This window comes from Musa acuminata, chromosome BXJ2-4 (genome assembly GCF_036884655.1).
Source record: "Musa acuminata AAA Group cultivar baxijiao chromosome BXJ2-4, Cavendish_Baxijiao_AAA, whole genome shotgun sequence".
Classification (NCBI taxonomy): domain Eukaryota; kingdom Viridiplantae; phylum Streptophyta; class Magnoliopsida; order Zingiberales; family Musaceae; genus Musa; species Musa acuminata.
The window spans coordinates 16,356,925-16,363,996 of NC_088341.1; the positions used below are offsets into that span (position 1 = coordinate 16,356,925).

A 7,072-nucleotide genomic window follows, 5' to 3' on the forward strand; every position below is an offset into this window, starting at 1 on the left:
AAGAATCATCATACATAATTTCAAAAATATATACTCATTAATCATAACTTCAAATTAAACATGATTTAATATACTCAAAATCGAGAAATAACAATGGACATCAACATGATACACATTATTACTTCTTAACCATGATTTCATATTTTCAATCAAAATCATTTTGTTTGTTTATCATAAAATATGCAATATTATCATTTTCGAAATTACTAGCATGATCATAATATTTTTTTTAAAAAAAAATTAATTCTAAACTAAAAAAGAAAATACATCATGAAAGCATCAAGTAATTTCAAAATAAATTAGGGGGATTTCGATTACCTCATCATTGAAAGTGGTAAAGGCGTAGTTTACCACCTCGCCTTTCTTGATTTTCTCCTCGTTTTCAGAGGAGCTCGATTCATCCCACTTTGTGTTCTTCTTCTTTGGCCTCTTCCTTCGTTCAAGTTTATTGTTTATTTTAGATTTTTGTTTAATAAACTTATTAAGATTTAGTGTTCGAAGTTCAAGTTCATCATTGTCCTCATCACTTGAGTCATCGCTCAAGTGGTATTCATTTGTCCGGAGTTCCAAATCCTTCCTGTTCTTTGGAAGGTGATTTTGTTCATCATGTTCATCATGTGCATTGTGCACCATTTCATATGTCATCAATGAACCAATTAGTTCTTCAAGTGGTAAGTTGTTTAGGTTTTTAACTTCTTGTCTTGCAGTTACTTTTGAATCCCACTTCTTAGAAAGAGAACGCAAAATCTTGTTTACGAGTTCAAAATCTGAAAAACATTTTCCAAGAGCTTTTAAACTATTGACGACATCCGTGAAACGGGTGTACATGTCGCCTATAGTCTCGCTTGGTTGCATTCGAAAAAGCTCAAAATCATGCAATAAAATGTTAACTTTCGAGTCTTTGACTCTACTAGTTCCCTCGTGCATGATTTCAAGTGTTCGCCAAATGTCAAAAATCGTTTCGCACGTAGAAATCCGATTGAACTCATTTTTGTCCAAAGCGCAAAATAAGACATTCATAGCCTTTGCGTTTAAAGAAAAATACTTCTTCTCCAAATCCGACCATTCGTTCATCGGTTTAGAGGGAAGTTGAAAACTGTTTTCAATGATATTCCATAAATCCAAATTCATAGAAATCAAGAAAACTCTCATTCGAGTTTTCCAATAAGTGTAGTCCAATCCGTTAAATGACGGTGGACGAAAGACCGATAAGCCCTCTTGAAAGCCATGAAGAGCCATTTCTCTCAAGTGTAAATCCGAAATGAGAAATACCGGGCTCTGATACCAATTGTTAGGATCAAGAGCACTAAGAGGGGGGGGGGGGGGGGGGTGAATTAGTGCAGCGGAAAACCTTCTATGATAAAAACTGCGTTCGTTCGTTAAAAGTGATTTCAGTAAGAAAGTCGATTCTAAGATTACTTTAACTTAAGATCAAGCGAGATGACATTAAAGTAAATCTATGAAGGCAGTTTGCAGTTATGATGGAAATCAGAATATAAGCGCAAATTGAAATACGACGTTCGTACGATAAAAGCGATTTGCGTCTAAACGTCGATTCGGAAAGCACTAAACTTTGAAACACGTTCGTAAAAGCACAAAAGGCAGTAAGCTATTGAGGAGGTTTGTAGTAAAGATAAGATGCTTAAAGTAAATGCAAACCGAGATTTAGAGTGGTTCGGTCAATCTTGACCTACTCCACTTTTGGCTTCCTCCACCGATGAGGTCACCGACGTCAACTAGAGGCCTTCCTTCAATAGGCGAAGGCCATCCACCCTTTTACAGTTTCACTCCTTTTGATGGGCTTAGGAGACAACCCTTACAGAATTTTCTCTCCTCTCTTTACAACTCAGAACTTGGAAGAAAAGAGGGAGAAGAACTTTTGGCCTTTACAACAATTTTGAGCTCTAAGAATCATAGAAAAAGATCAAGATTTCGGTATGAGTTCTGTGTTCTTTCAGTGCTGAATGGGTGGGGTATTTATAGGCCCCAACCCAGTTCAAATTTGGAGCTCAAAACTGTCAATTCCCGGAATTCCGGGATTAGGCGGTTACACCTCCTGACTGGAGCGGTTGCACCGCCTAGCAGAGCTCGAAGACTGAGCCTCTGGGCGGTGCCACCTCTGTCAGGGGCGGTTGCACCTCTTGCCAGAGCTCGAAGACCGAGCTCAGGTGGTTGCACCTCCTGACTGAGGCGGTTGCACTGCCTGGCAGAGCTCGAAGACTGAGCTCAGGCGGTGCCACCTCCTAGCTGGGGCGGTTGCACCGCCCAGTCTCGCTCGGAGACTTAGCTTAGGTGGTGCTACCTCCTGGCTTGGGCGGTTGCACCTCCCACAGCAATCAGGGTCTGAATGGGTTGATCCATTCGGCCCAATTTGGGTTTTTTAGGGGCCCAATTGTCCCAAGATTAAGTTAATGGGATCACCTTCCATTTTCAACTTAATCATTGTGCTAACTACGATATTTTCTAAGACGTTTACTACAACTTGCTCCGGTGCGTCAATCGCTTCTTCCGGCGAACTTCCATCGATCATCCGATGAACCCTCGGTGATGCTCTTGCGAACTTCTGGCAAACTCCTGGACTTGCGACGATCCAATTGGCGAGTTCCGACGAGCTTCTTTGGCAAGCTTATGGACTTCTCGGATTTGTTCTCGTAGAACCTCCGAGGACTGTCCGAACTTCCGTCGAACTCTCGAACTCCCAACGTGATCATTGTCTTGACTCCGGCGCAACTCCTACTGCATGTCTTACTTTCATCGTAGTTAATCCTGCATATGTAAACAAAACTTCGATCGAGACAATTAATCCTAAGAAATTAACCAAGTTGTCCGGCATGTCATTGGTCCCTCGACGCTTCGTCTGATTCTTCGACGCATCGTCCTTTCCTGCGGCCTATTACCCAATCGGCCAGTTGGCTCCGTAACTCCGATATCCTTGGCACAATACCCGCTCTTCTTGGCCCGATGCCCGAGTCCACGGCCCGAAGCCTTCTGTCGATATGTCGACCGATCCACCGGCCCAATGTCCAATCTTCTGACATGTTCCTCCGGCACAACATGATTTTCCTGCTTTAATTGTCTCATCCTGATCGAAGCATCCTGCGTCACTCAAAACACAGATTAAATCATAAACATATATCAAGTAGTTTCATCATCAAAATACGAGATTCAACACATGCGACCCTACTTGCGGGCGCCGCTGCAAGGGGTTTGCCTGCACGCGACTGGCCTTGCGACTACCACTGCAGGCGGCCTACCTACACGCAGATGACAATGCTGCCATCTGCGACGGCAGCAAGGGCAGTAATAATTGCTACCCTTTCTCGCTTTTGCATTAACGATTTTGACGCCAAAAGCTTCTCCAAAACACAACACACGTAGTTCAAAACCAATATATCGCACGAATAACCTAGCTTTGATACCACTGTTGAAAAATCTTGAGGGCGACATCACATGTGTGGTGGAAGAACAGAAAATAAAATCCTCAATTCCCAAAGGTATGTTCATTGTCATGTGAAGATTGGTGCACAAAATCCACGAAAGCTAAAACTACGTATAAAATAGATTGTGTTACGTAGGAAGATCGTATATCCCTGAATCTTTGCAGATCTCTGGGAGAGGGTGAAGGAGGTCAAGCGCCCTCCTCTCTAGCAGTGATCCACATAGTAGGGCCGTGACAACACTCCTCAAAACTCGAGGCCTGCTTTGAGGTAGAGAGAGGGAGGAGAATAGGAGAGGCAAGCAAAGGCTCTAGCCTATGAACCATTGAATCTCTCCTATTTATAGATGTCCCCTATTAACTTAACCCTAATGGATCCTCCCCTATTGGGTATTAGATCTCCTTCCAACTACCCAAGCCTCTTAGATTAGTGGATCTCTATCCAATAATATCTCATGGACTCTTATTGGATCTCATCCATGGGATCCAATAATTCAGGGGCTTATTGGATATCCAATAAGATAGGGGCTCCGACGGATATCTCATATCCGAACCTCTACTAATCGCAACGCCTACCATATGGGTGTGACCCTCTAGGCCCAATATCGAGCTGGCCGTGAGTCATACCTATTAGAACTCCTTCTGGCTCAGTGAATTATTATCTCCATAATAATTCACTCGACTCATCGACTGCGGACGTACTAGGCCAATACGCCGTAATCCCTAGATGATATAGGGGAATCCAATCTATTGGACCTGTCTGTCCTCAGTTACCATGTACTATAGTCCCTCATCCATCTAATATCTCATACACCATATATTGGGCATAGTGTTGTCAGACTCATACGGTTTCTACTCGAGTCTTACTCTAATCGGATTCTCCCGAAGAACTCCTTCTCTCTCAATCCGAATGACCCTGGCTAGGGATTTGTCTGAGCAAGAACACATGGGATATTCCTCTAATAACACCGAGAGTAGATGATCCTCTATCGACACTCAATAGCCCTCGTAAGGTTGATTACCACTCCCGAACACCGGTTGTGCTAGATCTGGGACATCCAAACCTATAAGTCCGGTATCGAAGAGTGGAGCACTCATACAAAACATCCTTGGTATCTCAAGTCTAAGGACCAGATACACCATTGGGACCATGGAATCGTTGTTTGATAATAAAGCATCATCAATGTAACACCCCTCATTTCCGAATTTTCGTATAATATTTCTGGTGATAATGTAAGCATCTATTTTTAATTGACACAAGAAATAGAGTATGAATCAGAGGTAACTTATTTTCAAGATTTGGGAGATCTGTTCAAAAAAAAAAAATCTGAGGATCTATATGTAAACCCTAAGGACCTAATCGTGAATATGATAAAAACGAGGACTAAACTGCAAAATGCACCAAATGACAAATTCCACCGCTTAAGCCTCTCTGCCTTCGTTGTTAAGGAAGCAGAGGAGGCAGCTCGTGGGTGACCAGGGAAAGAAAGAAAGAAAGAAGAAGAAGAAGAAGAAGAAGAAAAAGAGAAAGAAAATTGGGGCTTTTAGGGTTCTTGCTTTAATCTTGTCATTTCGGGTCAAGATTTGCAAAGGCAAGTGTTCTAACCCCATCCTACATAAGTATTTGACTCTGTTTTTATGTTGATTCAAAATAAATTGGAAGATTTCTATTTAGAAACTGATATATCTCTCTTTGGACTTAAACCATGGATTCTGAAAGTCTTTCGGTAAACTGACCCCTAAGCACTGTTTCGGCTATAAGTTTTAATATAGAATGAGAATTCAGGCAGGAACTATTTTGTTTGAAATTAGACTCGTATGTGTTTCTTTTGACACCGATTTTGTAGATTTTGGACACCGAATACTTACCCAAAAATTTGTTTCAAAAGAGCCTATAGACGCTGTAAAACAGAGTTCAGATTTCTGACCTTTCGATACTAAAACGCCTATAACTCCCTGTTGAAAATTCTGATTTGTATCAAACTGATTTTATTTGAAAGTAGACTTGAAATTCTCTCTTTTGACATATAGTTTGAAAATTTTGGAGTTCAATTGCCCACCCTATCGTCTGTTGATTCCGACCCTATAAATTCTGTAACACAGTGATTGTGATTTTGACCTTGTGTTACCAAATCAGAGGTAACTCAGTGTTGGGAGCCCTGTTTCATATGAAATCTGTTCCATCTTAATATAGATTGATATATGATTCGACCATAGCCTTATTATGGGTATTGGAGCATAATTGTTATTCTAAAATATTTGTTTGATGTGCCACTGGAATTCTGTCCGAAATCGAGCTTTGGTCGATTTCGCGTATTTGGTTCCATTCCTTTGGATATCTGAATTTGTCTAACCTTCTTATTGGAATTGAGCTGATTATGATTGCTTGGAATCCCTGTACACTCTTGCTTTCAATTCTTTCCTAAAATGAATACTTTTGTGAGAGATTTGTTCCTTGCATCATTGTTTTGAAAAGGCACATGTACGTTTGGTTGTTCCGCGTGTGCTTCCGTTATATGCTGCTTATTGTTGAAACTGCCTTCTTGTACTCTGGTGTGTGGGATATTGTGAACCTTTGCCAGAAATGGTAAAGGGAGTTGTGAACCTTTGCCAGAAATGGCAAAGGGAGTTGTGAACCTTTGCCAGAAATGGTAAAGGGAGTTGTGAACCTTTGCCAGAAATGGTAAAGGGAGTTGTGAACCTTTGCCAGAAATGGTAAAGGGAGTTGTGAACCTTTGCCAGAAATGGTAAAGGGAGTTATGCATAGAGCCTGCGATGCTCTGCCGGCCCCCTCTGACTTCACCTAGACGTGGGTGGATGGAGCTCCCAGACGTGGGAGACTTTTGTCAGGTGGTCATTCAGAAATGGATGAATCACATTCTGACTGAGATCCCACTACACCCTCTATATGTTTGATATGACATCCAGAGTTTTGTTGAGTTATTTTTGTTCGTGCTCTGGATAAGTATGATATGATTGCAACGTCAAGGACGACGTTTGAGCTTCTGTACGACATATGAGTTTGATATGCTCTGAAATGCTTCATTCACTATTGAGTTTGCTTCGTAATGTTCCATAGATCGTTGATGTGTTCTGGAACATTTTATATGCCATTGATAAGCTCCGATATGTTTCCTTTGTTTCTGATATGCTCCAATTACTCTATGCCCCATCTGTCTGGAACCAAATATGTATGATTAAAAAGGACAATTATGATTCTGCTCCTAATGATATTATGTATACGAAATCGTATATTCTGCTTTTGTGTTTTGATACTGTATCTCTTGGAAATTGTACTATTTTGTTATGGATATGTTAGTCACTTGCTGAGCTCTTTATGCTCACCCCGTTTGTTGATAAATTTTTCAGGATAGCGTATCGCTTGCTTAAATGTTAAGAATGGGCTGAGGCAGTGGAAAGTTTAGAAGACGTTGGGCAGAACTTTTGTTAGCATATATGTAGTTGTGTATAAGCTACCTTGCATCTAATGAAATGTGACTATAAATCTAAACCTGTGGATTTTGCGTAAGTTAAAGGATCCCTCATGTATAGGGTTTTGGAATGTTAAATTAAATTTGTGTAATGATATGAACTTATGGTAAATCGATGATTGTGGTGACTGCATGGATTTCCCCA

The 7,072-nt window shown here is 41.0% G+C and overlaps 1 long non-coding RNA gene across 1 annotated transcript; it reads left to right on the forward strand.

Moving 5' to 3' along the window:
- The first annotated feature begins 4,702 nt into the window (after nucleotides 1-4,702).
- Nucleotides 4,703-7,072, forward strand: LOC135609043 (uncharacterized). The gene is made up of 2 exons (XR_010485674.1): nucleotides 4,703-5,028; nucleotides 6,806-7,072. It is a non-coding gene; the product is annotated as an uncharacterized LOC135609043 (long non-coding RNA).